Raw genomic sequence first — 14395 nt, 5'->3', positions numbered from 1 at the left:
ACTTATTTTCTTCAAAGCAGAATATGTTTTAACAAACAGCACAGGATGGTTGAAAGAAGGACAGCAGTGGAGATCTGACAGTTCAGTGCTAACTCTGTACATCTGTAGAGCACTGGATGAGAACACACTTTGACTGCAAAAGTACAGCCCCTCTAAAAATACCACAACCCAAAAGGTTTGAATCTTTCAGTCTGTGGAGCAAGTGGGTGGAGTGGGCTTCAGTGAGAGAGAGAGAGAGAGAGAGAGAGAGAGAGAGAGAGGGAGAGAAAGAGAAATGAGCCCTTCGTACATCAATCAGAACATCAATGCACCACCATGGAGCCAGCACATACAATAAGATCCATACCATCTCCACTCCAACTGTTCCCTCCTATGTCCTTTCACTGAAATGCTTCCCCCCCCCTCTCTCTCTCTCTCTCTCTCACTCCCTCCCTCCCTCCTCCCATCCCCTCCCCATCTGTGTGTTCCTGAGTTCCTTTAATTAAACTGTGTCTGACAGTGACAGTGTTACAAAATAATTCAGTCTGTCACAGCTTCACTTGGACAGCAGAAAGGACAAAGAAGAGAATGCTGACACATAACACTAGAAATCACAATTACTGCTACACATTTACATACATACATACATACATAAATACATACAATCAACACGCATCTTCAGCCATGCATGAACACTGAGGAAAAGCACACACGCACATAAACACGTGCACATGCGCGCACATACACACATACACACACACACACACACCTTCAGCCCTGACCCTCTCTTCTCTGTGCATGTGTGAAATTAGGGAAGGGTGGCAAATTACCAACAGAAGATTAACAGTCAGTGCAGGTAAAGCTGCATGTGTGTGTGTGTGTGTGTGTGTGTGTGTGCGTGCGCGCGTGCGTGCGCGTGTGTGTGTGTGTATTATGGCAAGCTGTAATCAAGTGATAAACAGGCAGAGCAGCTGTTGGAGCAGCAGAGTGGTCACTCAACACTCCTGCCTGTTTGTCTCAGCTGCCATCCAATTCACCGGAGTGAAATTAGCCAAACTCGTCCGAGAGAACAAGACGAATGGAACTTACTCCACTCGTTTCCAGATCTGTCAGCAAAGTTAAGGACAAACAAAGTGAAGCCTGCCCAGCTTAGGAAAAAAAAAAAAAAAAGCCAAGGCCGAATATATACTTTTTTTTTTTAAAAAAAACTCGTTTTTGTTGTTTTGCTTGTTTACTTGTTTTGTTTTGTTTGTGTTTCAATGGTAAACCATTTGTGGCATAAGTGGAGCTTTTGGGCTTGACGATTCTGCAGGCCCAAACATATGGCTTACACCCACTGGAGGATCCTCGCCAATCAATCAGGTTGATTAAAGCGACAGAAGATGCCAGGCCCATTAAAATCTAATCTTTCATAACAAAGCCAGAGGGTCTCAGAGCATTTGGTCAGCAGTGTTACACACACACACACACACACACACACCATCTCTCTCTCCCTCTCGCTCTCTCCCCAACCCTCTCTCCGTCACTCTAAAATCCGGAAGCAACAGAAATGATTGCTCACTTTGGAATACTTGGACGACTAACAGACCCCAACAGGCACAAACAAGAACACAATAATGGTAGGGGAGTAAACTGTTCATTTTTTTTACAGTAGAGGGGACTGCACTGAATGACCAAAGAGAAGTAGAGGACAGAACACTGAAACAGTAAACTTCACAGATCTGAAGAGCTTGTTCAAGTGAAAGCACAACAGAGGAAATGTCAATGAACCAAAATGATCAAATCAGAGGTTTAAGAGAACTCCAAGTCCTCTCATCCTCTCACACATGGACATCTGTCAAGGAGATGCTGTGTAAGTCACTGTCTCTCATAAGTAGGTAAAGGTCATGGAGTGCAGTGTGACAGGCTGCAAAAGTGACTCAAGGCAAAAAAAAAAAAAAAAAAGTCAGGGAATGAGGTCAAGAGAGACACAGTGATACGTCCCGCTGTCCGGTTCTCAAATGTCTAAACATGGGCCGACAGACATGCACACAGGCACGCACACACGCGATGTTTGTAGGAGTGTGTGTGTGTGTGTGCGCGCGTGCATACATGTGTGTATATATATATATATATATATATAAATATATATATATATGCAAAATAGATACACTGAAGTCTGGAACTGAATTCCGTCAAAACGAATATTATGAATATCAAACACACACACACACACACACACACACACACAGCATCAGAAGAATTGCCAATTTGCAGCTATATCTGCAACACAGTTCTAGCCAGCATACTAAGATATCCCACTCAGGACCTGAAAACACTGTGAGTGCTAGAGCTTCTGCACTCTACATCTCTCCTTTACAGAGTACAAAAATTTGAAACATTAAAAGTCTATCCACCGGGACGCGTGTTTATATTTCTACACTGCCGCTGTCAGCTGAGCTGAATGTAGCTTGCCGTGTCCTACTAACACAGTACTAGTGCCTACAGTGATTCTCTGCACACACACACACACACACACACACACACACACACACAGACACAGGAAATAGAGGAATTTTTTGTGAATGATGAACTCTCACAGAAGGCTGTTTGATTTAGTGGGGCACTGGTTTGTAATTTCTCTGCCTCTCTTTGAAGATCAGCCCTGGCCATAAAACAAACAGAAAACAAGCAAACACTATTAAGGTTCCGTGTCAAAATAGCAGGCCTGGGAACAGCGTGCAGTCAGCTTTACCTTGGGACACAAAAAGTCAAGAATGAGCAATGACCGTGGAAGGTCAAGGGAACAGATACAGAGAGCCACACGCGGTGGCTGAGAACCTGAGTCTTAAGTCTTTGTTCTGCTAGGAGCCCAATGAAAGAGGACATAAACATTCTAATGGATCAGACCACGCCCCCTTTGGGGAATACAAAGCAATATTCGCATTGCGAAGACAAAACAGACCTTTTTTTTAGGTCATATTTTTTTTACACGGCCTAAAAAGGTCCATACGTAGCATAGCTTTCAGCAGAACTTCCTTTTGTTTCCCCATTGGACTGGGCTCTGAATTCTAATCTGTCTACACTGTTTCACACTAAATCAGATTTCACTGAATCTGAATATCCTATCGACTGCAGTTCTATTTGTTTGCACTGTTTCTACCTGTATTTGTCTGTAATTCACTCCAATACTTCCTTCAACTATACTTGTACTTGTATCTGGTCAGTCACTGAACTTGGCAACTGCACTTGTATCGGAGCCAAATCCTTAATGGCTACATTCTTGGATTGTGTTTTGCCTCAGCTGTAAGTAAGAAGCTTTGTGTAAAAGCCTCTGTCAAATGAATGAATGTCAGTGTGAATATAAATATAAATGCAATGCAGAGTTCTACAGTTTTAATGTTGTCATCCCTTTCCACCCACCTTATTTACCCCCCTCATACTGAAAATGTCTTTCTTTACAGCAGCCTTTCAAGACACTGGTTCTTACAGAGGTTGGGGTCAATTCATGAATGAAAGTGATAAAAACCGAAGAACTGGAATTGGAATTGAGCGGAAAAAAAAACAAAAAACGAAGAAACAGAGCCGGAATATGAATGGCAGTTACCCAAACTGAGGTGCCCCCTGTCGAATCCAATCCTGGTCCGAATTTCCGGGAAATTAAAAGTAAGATCTCAGTTCAAATCGGAATTGACGTCAACCCTGTTTGTTTCACTCTGTTACAAAACATTTTGATACAATACGCAACACTGGTCTCAGATCAGTGTGTTAACAAATGTCTCACAATGGACTAAAGTGGTTGCTATTTTCTCCATGGCATGTAAATGAGTGCCAACATTGCCTGTACTCAAACCATAATCATTTCCCCCTCAGATACCCAGTCCTGCAGTGAAAACACTGCATCATTATGATAAATGACAGAGTGTCAAACTGAAAGATGGTAATGCCAGTAGTCAAGAGATGAATTCAAATGACTGCAGCAAGCCAGATATCAAAAATAATTCCCTAAATCTTCAAGTACTTCCAGAATACATAGTTTAGACGCTAGTTCACACAGAGAAGAAACTGCTTTTTTTTTTTTACCACATTTAAAACTACTTCTGTGCATTTTGTTTTTAAACTGGCAATGCGAAAACTTGACTCTCTTGACACCTCTGTGCAATGGAAAAAAGGAGTTCTTCACCTACGTCAATTCTTACTCTGTTGAACTGCTAATTGAACTGTTAGATCATATTTTGTTTATACTGTGATTTATATTGTGATTATACATCTTTTATTTCTGCTTCTTTGACGTATTCGCTGAAAATTCACAGACATATTATGCTACATTTGGGAGATCTGATGTCTGCTGAATGTGTTGCTGCTGTAACTACTCCCCCTGCAACTGCTGAAAGTATTAGGAACGATGTTAAGATAGTGCCTGACTGCTGGGGCCACTGATGTGTGACTAACATAGTTAGTGTTGCCTCCACTGCTACTACGGCTATCAAACCAGCTGTTTCAGCTTCCAAAAAGTGTGTGTGTGTAAGTGTGTGTGTAGTGTGTGTGTGTGTGTGTGTGTGTGTGTGTGCGTGTGCGTGCATGTGTGCGCCTTTGTGTGTATGCATGTATGTGTGTGTGTATGTGTATGCGCGCAAATGTGTGTCTGTGTGTTCGTATGTATGTGTGCATGTGTGTGTGTGTGTATGTGTGTGTATGAGTGTCTGGGTGCTCTATAGACATCCAAGCTCAGTGTTGATTTAAAGGTAGGGTCAGCAGGTTGAGTTATGAGTCCATATTGATTGCCATAGCCTTGGCGTGTGATGGCTATGAGAGAACGTGATTGGGCTTTTTCAAAATTTATAACATGTCATGTCTCTCTGCTCACAGAGAGAACTGCAGTATTGGCTTGGACCAACTGTAAGGTTCAGGAAACCAGGACAAAACTCCAAACTGCCATCATTTGAGCTGGTCTGTAAATGAGGATATATGAAAAGCCCTGGAAGAACAACAGGTCGTCACTGTTTCTCAGTCTGGACACATTAACACACTCGCCATTTTACAGGCATTTGCAAATTATGACGCAGAACCATAAAGCATTCTGTTTCATTCTGAATAGTGCAGGTGATGTTTCTGTTAGAATGAGAAGTTATATGCATCGTAAACAATAATCCCAAACTCATATTCAGCCCCTACTGGCAGTCAGATCCAGAAACCACCTTCATGGAATGACAGAAGGTGCCCGGTGCCCAATGTCATAAAGTTTATTATGAATATAGTGGTTCAATAGAGAAGTAAAGGACACTGTGTATAATAATCTCGCTAGACAAGCCAAGGCTAAGCTAGTGTGCAGAGAATCTCACACAATCATCAAACACAACTGTTTATCCAACCCATGGGCTAATATTGACTAAACCACCATGCCAAGCCATAAGCCCTGCTAATGTTTATTGCTGATTACCTCATCCAGCAGAATCCTCTGAGAAAAGAGAGGCCTTGTTGATGTCCACAGTACATAATGAGGAGAAACAAGTAGATTCGTCCTTGAAATTGTCAGAGTCAGAAATCTAAGTGCGGTCAAGGATGGGAGAGGGTCCCTTTTCTGCCTGTTTCCACCGTGGGTTTGGTGAATGTATTACGTAGACCATATACAGATGATGACAGTGAAATAAGCGGAAACATTGTAACTGTACTGTTGAGTACCAGGTTGTGATTCCCATATGAGCAATTGTTCATTTCACAGTTAATGTCAACTGCAGAATTCAGTTCAACATATATAATAAAAAGAAGAAAAAGAAGAAGAAGAAGTAGAAGAAGAAGAAATAATATAAGTTTATTTAGAGCCCAATATCACTATTTGTAGTCACAAAGGGCTTTACATGTCTATAACAAAGTCAAATCAAAATTATATTATCCATAAGTTTGAGAAAATGGATAAGTCTTTAGTCTGGTTTTAAAGGTATGGAGAGAGTTTGCCTTCCTAACTTCTGTAGGTAAACCATTCCAGAGGAACGTTACAGATAACACAAAGATGTGCTTTGGGGAAGATCGCTGAAGACAGTAAGCAGTCTTTTCGCAGGCCCCATTTTGAATTAAACACATAGTACGCTTGTTATGCTTCTCGTTTGAGTTCCAACTCCCCATCTCACATCTCATGCTATACATGAATATTTAATTTGGCGGACAGTTACTGGTAACGCTTGGACTGCGCTTTATTTGTATGGAAACCATCGTAATCCAACCCCTGCACCTGAAATCTGCTATCTTCTCATCTCTTGCTCTCTCTATGGAAGACAGAGCCCTCCTCCGCTGCGGGCAAGCATATGACTCAACGTTGATTTTATACTGCTCGCCGCAGCGCTGTATTCCTCCAAGGGAATTCACTTCGCGGGAATTAAATCCGAGTTATAAATAGCACTTTAACATGTCATGCCATCACAGATATAACACATAAAAGTTTAAACAGCGCCCTCTATTGATTCTGTAGGCGACTGCGGCCAGCGCCGTTTTGTTCCCGAAATCCGACGGCTCTAGCGCAGTCAACGCACTCTATGATACGTCCATATAGCTCTCCAAGAGGTTATGCAGTGGATCTCTTTACGAATAAAATTATCACAACGACAAGGCGAAAATAAAACTTAATGAACCACTGCTTATGAAAATCATAGTAAACATAGCCTGTTGCTGTGTACAGGCCTACAAGGATGCATTTGTCTGACATTTCTCGCATGATTTCCCTTAGGGCCTAATTATGATGAGACTGTTTTGCTCGAAATACTTAATAAGTATACAATGGTGAACTTGTTTGCGTAAACAGGTAGACTAGAGAGAGAGAGAAAGAGAGAGATTAAATGAACTATTCTGAGGTGTTCATGTGTAAAGACCATGCTCTGCTGTTGTTACATTAGCCCTGCAACACAGCTCTGACCCTGGGCATAGGTTGCTCTCAGCTGGCTTTGTTTCATCGCAAGAGAACTGTGATCAATAGGTCAATTCGATCCATACGTCACAATCAAAACGCACAATGGCTGACAAAAGGATACATCATATGTGACCTACTCAATTAACTTCGTACTCCACAGCAAATAAAAGAGACGATAAATGCCAATATATTGATTCGGTGAAATATTAATAGTAAATCAATTGGATTTCATTCTATCCAAATCAAATTTAATGGTCGTTTTTCTTCTTCTTCTTCTTCTTCTTCTTCTTCTCCTTCTCCTTCTTCTTCTTCTTCATCTAAAAGATCTGTTGTTAACGTTATTATTATTGAAATTCATTCCCACATAGACTTAAGGGTTAATCAAGGTAAATCCCCAGTATACTCAATGAGGATCCTGTATCCCAAGACATGTCTGCAAGGTATGCAAAACCACTGAGCAGTGAACAAAGATAACGTACCGCAATTCAAGGTGAGAACCCTTAAGTACGACAGTCATAAGGTAAAGGCGGATATTACTCGCATTAATGGAGAACACCTACACCTACACCGCGATGAAACAGATGCATAATACAAGCTTTGTTCGGTTATACACATGACTTTTGGTTTTTTTTTCTGATCTCTCCAATGTCTTATGACACTGTGTCGTTTGGCCTAATAGTGAGCGGCGGGGACGACTGCACACGGCTATTCCTTCAGATCCGTGGGGAAAATGAGAGCGGAAAACTTACTCTGTGGTTTGTGTTCGAACTGAAATGGTATATCCAGAATTTCGGAGAGATGTGATTTTAGAGAAGGCTCATTGTTCCGGTCCCGATATAAACAGATAGCTAGAGCTAAAGACAATCACTGACAACGTTACATCGTTAGAATGAGACGCTGACAACGTTATAACATGAAGTGTCGCACACATTCGTTCGGCTATTAGTGAAATACGAAGGCAGTTCTTTGAAATGCCAAAATTGTTATCAGCACGTTCCCTGATGACAACATTTGAATTATACTGAAATTTTCAGGGACTCTATAAAACACTCCTCATCTAAAGGTAAGGACCAAAAAAAAAAGATTTTATCGTTACAAAAAAAAAGCAGCACCAACAGAAATGGCTGGCTTTACGCTCCAACAGAACGCTTGCTTTTTAGTTAACAAGCAATAGAACCTGATCACTTTCAACGGGCGCTCAGGAGAAAAAAAAGCCTTCTTCTTTGCTGCTGCAGGCTACACAGAGTAATAGCCTATAAACGTTCCTTATTCTGACTTATCATTGACTCCAAACGAGAACAAAGAACAACTTTTGCTTTTACAATACACCACTTACCTTTCCAGACATCAAAGAGCGATGCGTCACAAGCGTTGGAGAAGTGGATCTTCTGGAGAGGCTTCTCTGTGCTTATTCTTCTTGCCTTTTATTTTATTTTACTCAAGACAAAATATACGATGGTACCTTAAACGACATTTTTGGAGAAACTATAGTATTCACGCACAGGTGTTGCAGAACTATGTACTCAATACTTTTATAGTTTGGCATGCGTTAAGGATGCGCAATAAAATGTATACAGTTTCAGCTCGTCAAAATCAGCCCCAGTGCGCGCTGTAGTGATGGCAACTCAACACTCTAGCGTGTCTTCGAGCAAATGACTCTGGCAGTTCAGAAATCCACATGTTTCATTCTATTCCATTTTGTTCCCACTGGTAGAAACGACCGTGTGAAAATGTTTATCCAAATGTTTTTCTGTGGAGAAAATGCGTGATTTTGTTCCCAAACCCTTGAAAGTGTCCGGAATCCTGGCAAGACTATGTGAGCGACGCTTTTTGGTCTGGAACTGATGTAACGCTCATCTGCGAGGAAAATATAAAGTCTATCGATTGATTGCAGGTTTCCCGCGAGCCAAAGGGCTCCATTTTACCGACATCATGAAATTTTCTCCAAGAGTCAGAAAATCCATATCACTTTTTCCTCAAGCAGAAATCAGCTGTTTCCTCCAATTCACTGATCCTTGTTCTTTGTTCAGTGCGGAGTATTTCAATATCATAGTTGAGCATTCTTTTCTCTTTCATGCGTAATACAAACTGCAACTGACTGATGCACTGAGAGTTGCTACTTTAATTATCCACAAAGCAATCATATAATTTTTAACCAGATACAAGCCATGCAAGTCAGACAACGCATGCTTATATTACAGTCCACTTGGTCTAAATCTGTTGCATCTATCTGCACCCTTTACTTCTTTGTTTTGTCACCTGGGTGCATTGAAATCACTCGGGCACGGAGAGCTGCACGCTGACGCCTGTAAGAGTATAAGCAACTCTCGTGATGCTCTCGTGTCTCCAGAGCGGGTCTGTATCTGAATTAAAAGACTTTACGATTTCCATTAAAGATGGCAAAATTCCTAGAAACATCCGTGTCAGAAGCGATGGCAAATTCGGTTTAAGCCTCCTACTCGATCCACGCGTATGAGCCTGCCTTGCAGATGCTACACGTCTGAAACGGAGCTTTCCACAACGTCTCCACCGAAAATCATCAGATGCGCAATTATCACCTCCCGGTTTGGCTTCGAAGTACTCGAAGGGGCTGGAAGCGTACGCGAGAGGTGGGCGCTCTGAAGGGAAGTGCTCAGCTCTCTCAACAGAAACACCCGACGCTCGCTCAGGACACATTCAGAAATGCAGACACCACAGGAGTACAAACCACCGTGTCAAGGAAGTATTTGAAGTAGGCTACAAAAAGCATATCCGTAAAAGAAAACTAATTCAGAGTCAGTCGATATCATCTCACTCTTTTCATATAAGCATTTATAATTGAAGGTAACACACCGAAAGAGGATAAAATCCAAAGCTTCGAAATGCTCTATGTTGTTGTAAGCGATTGATTTCGATTCGGAAATTCTAAAATATACACGGCATTTTTCTTGCTCTAGTTCAAGCGGCGAAAGCAAACATGAGGAATGAGCGCAAGGCAATCCACAATGCTATTTATAAAGCGGAATGAAAGAATTCATGTAGTCATGGAGTCAAACGCTTCGTCTCTCAAAGCTCTTCAATACCTGTTATCAGTAGTGAATTCAATACTGTGCGTCAGACAAGTTGAGTTAAAAGGTCATCATCAAATTACAGTGCACAGTAATAACTGTGATCCTGCCGTTACTGAGCGTGGAGAGTGACCTCCAACTGACAGCGTTTGAGGTGCAGAACGGTACCATGGACAGAGGTTTGACAACGCGACGACGCCCATGCGATGACTAAAATCAACAGAGAGGCTGTCACGTTAACTTTGCAATAGGTTTAAAAACTAACCTGTCTTTAAATACAATTCAAATAGGAGAAAGAGATCTCGTTAAATTTTACCATCGATTTTTACAGGCTAAAACGACACTGATTATTCAACAGCATTTAAAAAGTAGCATATTTTGAACCCCCATCAAAACCTTCATTGTGTGCGAAAAGGTCAAGGTTAAAAGATTAAAACCTCATTATACAAATGATACTTGACATGCTCTTCTTGGTGAGTCACTCGTTCACAGTTTCATTAAAATTAAAACATGGTGAAGGCTTGGGGTGCCACGTGCATTTCTATACCCTCTTTCTGTAGCCGTTCACTGCCGCTTTTTTAATCACATAAGACTCTGCGGAATTTCCACCAGAAGGTTGGGTGGGGTAAAAAATTCGAAGTTAGATTATTTGCCTAATGTGTAGAACAATGAGATTTTCGATACAGCTAAAGACGAACAACGGAAAAATAGAAAAAACTGTCTGATGACAACTGCTACATTCGTCTGTCATTTATGTCATCAAGTGATTGATGGTTTCATGGCATCTTCCCAGTTAGACACGACAGTAAGAATTACACAGTAACAACACATTATGATGCTTCATTTATGCATTATTTTGATACAACAATATATCATGGCCAAGCGAAGCCAACAAAGAAATAAAGTTTGTACCCAAGAGTCATCCATGATAGCTGAATCCATGCAGTCTCACCAGTTTCAACAGCACATTGAGTTTTACAGCTCTTCTGTCTTGGTTCATTCTTCATCTTTTACATTAGAATGAGGCATACTTATTTAAAGGCTAAATTAAGGGTCTTCAGAGACCACACCATCCTCATCCATGCTCACTCTCTCCATCTCTCTCTCTCTCTCTCTCTCTCTCTCTCTCTCTCAGAAACACACACACACACTCACAAACACAATCATAACCATTTCCTGACTCTCAAGTCATTCTGGTCACGGCTGGCTCAGATACATCTGCCGATAAGAAAACCATCTTAAGAAGTGTAAAAATAAAAATGGAAGCAACGGCGGCAATTAAACTTTATGGCTCCTCTTCAGCGGAGGGTCTTCACCCCCATCAATCTACACGCTTAGCAACTCAGAGGACAGCTCTGGGACAAAGCGAAGGAGCGGAAAAGAGCAAACGACCGAGAGCAATCCCAAAATGAACCCGCGCCCGACAGCCGAACGGCACGGTGGAGGCCAAAAAAGACCCCCAGCCATCATTAACGGATATACTGTGTAGACTGCAACAGATGCGCGGCACTCTGTGCTGTTTCTCATAGCGTTAGCAGACCATGAAAACAAACTCTGACCTTGATGGAGACGCTAAGCAAGGGTCATTACACAGCATTTGAGATAATGGCACTGACATGGATATAGCCAAGTACACTTATAAAGCACTGAAAAAAAATAATAATAATAAAAAAAAACAAAAAAAAACAGGGGGCTTATTGTGATTCGTAATCTTATATTTTTTTTGGACTTTGTAATCAGAGGTGTAATCTTATCTGTTGATATCTATTGTATGATTACTGCATTTGTGTTATTCTCTGGTATAACAGGTGTCACATTGTCACATGTCCTATATGTTATATAACCTTAACCCCAGTATGGTTTCTGTTCCGATATTATATAGGTCTGATGTCATTAAAGAGTATGATAGTGTACTCTCTGTACTCTCAGCTCACCAGAAATAAAGCAGAAAAGGAAGATATTTCTTCATTTCTTTTGAAATTAAATAAGCCTATACAACTGTTTCTACCCTGAAGAGAGAGAGAGAGAGAGAGAGAGAGAGAGGGAGAAAGGAAACAGAGAGAAAAAATGTATTGTGAGGAAAAACTTAGATCTGTGCTTTGACATGAGCTGTCCTGCAGTCAATGTAGCCTTGCACATGCACACACACACACACACACACACACACACACACACTACACTACTGTCTCATCACTCTCAGAAGAGTGAAAAAAGAAAGGAGAAAGAAGAAAGCTTGGTAAGGGGGGGGGGGGAAAGAGAGAGAGAGAGAGAGAGAGTTGTCATGAGACTAAAGAAGAGAATGAGGAAAGGAGGAAAGGAGAAAGATGTGGGTTTGATGATGTAGGTGAGGTATAGGCCATCCCTGAAAGACAGATAAAGGAAGGAAATCCTCAAGGGAGAAAGAGAGATAAGAAGATCAGATGAAAACCAGGCACTGATATTCCTCACTCGTTTGCCTCTTCTATTCTTTTTTTTTTTTTTTTTTAATTTTCAGAACTGATGTTTATAAGAAGTGCTTTATCATGCATCTCAAACGGCGCCTCTTAAAAAAGAGACATGGAAGGGAATGAGGAAAAGAGAGAATAATCAGAGAAATATTTTAATCCAGGCATATGAGTATGAATTGGGAACAGTGTAGACTTCAGAGAGTGAACGAAAATTATGACAGAGAGAGGTAGAGAGAGAGAGAGAGAGAGAGAGAGAGAGAATAGGAGGTGGAAATGAGAATGTAATGGGAAGGAAAGACAGAGTGAACTCAAAAAAGCTTCAAAATGTAAAAGCACTGTATAAGTGGCACTGACCTGGTTGTCATGGTATCCAAAATCGTTGAAACACACCTCTTCACCGGTGAATGATAGTTGACCTCACCTGTCTCCTAGCTGCTTACCATTCAGACAGCAGGGAAGGCCTGTCTAAGACAGAGTTCAAATGTACACAGACACACACACACACACACACACATGCACTCTCACACACACACACACACACACACACACACACATTTGTGTAAAACATGAAAATATGTGTGAAAATGATCAAAAATCTTGAGTCTCAGTTCATTATCATTGTTTATGATGTGATGTTGTTTACTGTGCTTGGTAAGAGAATCGGTGACTGATAAGATCTCTGTTTAAACATCAAAGCTGGAATCTCTATGGAGATTGTGAGCTTGAATCCTTCCCGCTATTCACATCAATCCAGCAATCTTACCATCTTTTCTAAAGTGGCATGCAGCCGGGTTTCAGGGTGGAATTCATTTGTGCCCCCACTCCCCTCCCCATAACTGAAGGGGCAGCTCAGATTGTTTGTGCTGGGGTTATTTGTGTGTGGGGGCGGGGGGAGGCAGTGGACATCTAAACCGTGTTTGTGAACAGAAGAGTAAATCAATGGGTTACTGTAACAGGTGTGTAAAATATTCACTTGTTGCCCTGGGATTTGAAACAGACACTGCAGTGCAGTGGAGAAAAGACAGGATAGAAGTGAAGTAGAGATTTTGGCTCAGCAAAGCCAGTGTTAGAGTGCAGTAAGTGAGGTTGGCTCTGCATGGACGCATTTTGTGGTTTTTGGACAGATGGCTTGGCGGGAGGTACAGGTCCAATTTGTCCTGAGTCGTTTTACCAACTTCAGTCCAGTCAGCACCTTATTTTGATACACTCATCAGCTAATGATGCGGAGAGGGGAGAGAGAAAGAGAAATTCTGCCTTTTAATGAATGCACATTGACCATAACAAAGGCTTGGGACAGAACAGTCATCAGAATGAATGTCCATGCATAATTGATTTTGTGTGTGTGTGTGTGTGTGTGTGTGTAGTTCTACATTAATACAGTTACAAGTGTTAATAGTCCTTTCTGCCTCTCTGCGCATCTCCGGATATTTCTAAACCTACAAAACCCCTTCAGCAGAGAAAACACACACATATTTTCATCTGTGTTGTGAAGTGACATATACACACACACATGCATACACTAGGGATGGGCGATATAGATTTAAAACTATATCACGATAATTCATGTTCTTTTTTGCGGTAACGATGTAAATGTCGATATGAAACTAGTGCCATTCAACACTATCTTTTTTGGACACAAGTCACATCAGCATACAGTCTCAAGAGCCCCGCAAACACAAACATTGATCCAAAAAAGTAAAACTTAATCCCTTAATCCAATCATCAAAAAAAAAAAAAAAAAGAATATGAATTATCAAAGCAAATCGTGTTTAAACAGTGCAAACTTAACAAGTCTTAAACCACACCGCAAAACACGAATACAGCAGGGCTGTTTTTGAAAAATATTTCCTTGACGGTATGTTGTATCTACGGTCCATTTTCTGGATCATTAACCTGAATCCCTCCTTGTCAACAGTTTGGATTGGCAACGTATCTTTGGCTAAGCAAAATGCCACTGCCTCCGTCAGTTCGTTCCAGAGTTTGCTTATTTTTTTTTTTTATCATGGGGAGTGCCTCTGGCAAACGCACTGATAATACACTTC

Source organism: Chanos chanos, chromosome 8 (genome assembly GCF_902362185.1).
Source record: "Chanos chanos chromosome 8, fChaCha1.1, whole genome shotgun sequence".
Taxonomy (NCBI): Eukaryota; Metazoa; Chordata; class Actinopteri; order Gonorynchiformes; family Chanidae; genus Chanos; species Chanos chanos.
This window is presented reverse-complemented; position numbering follows the sequence as displayed.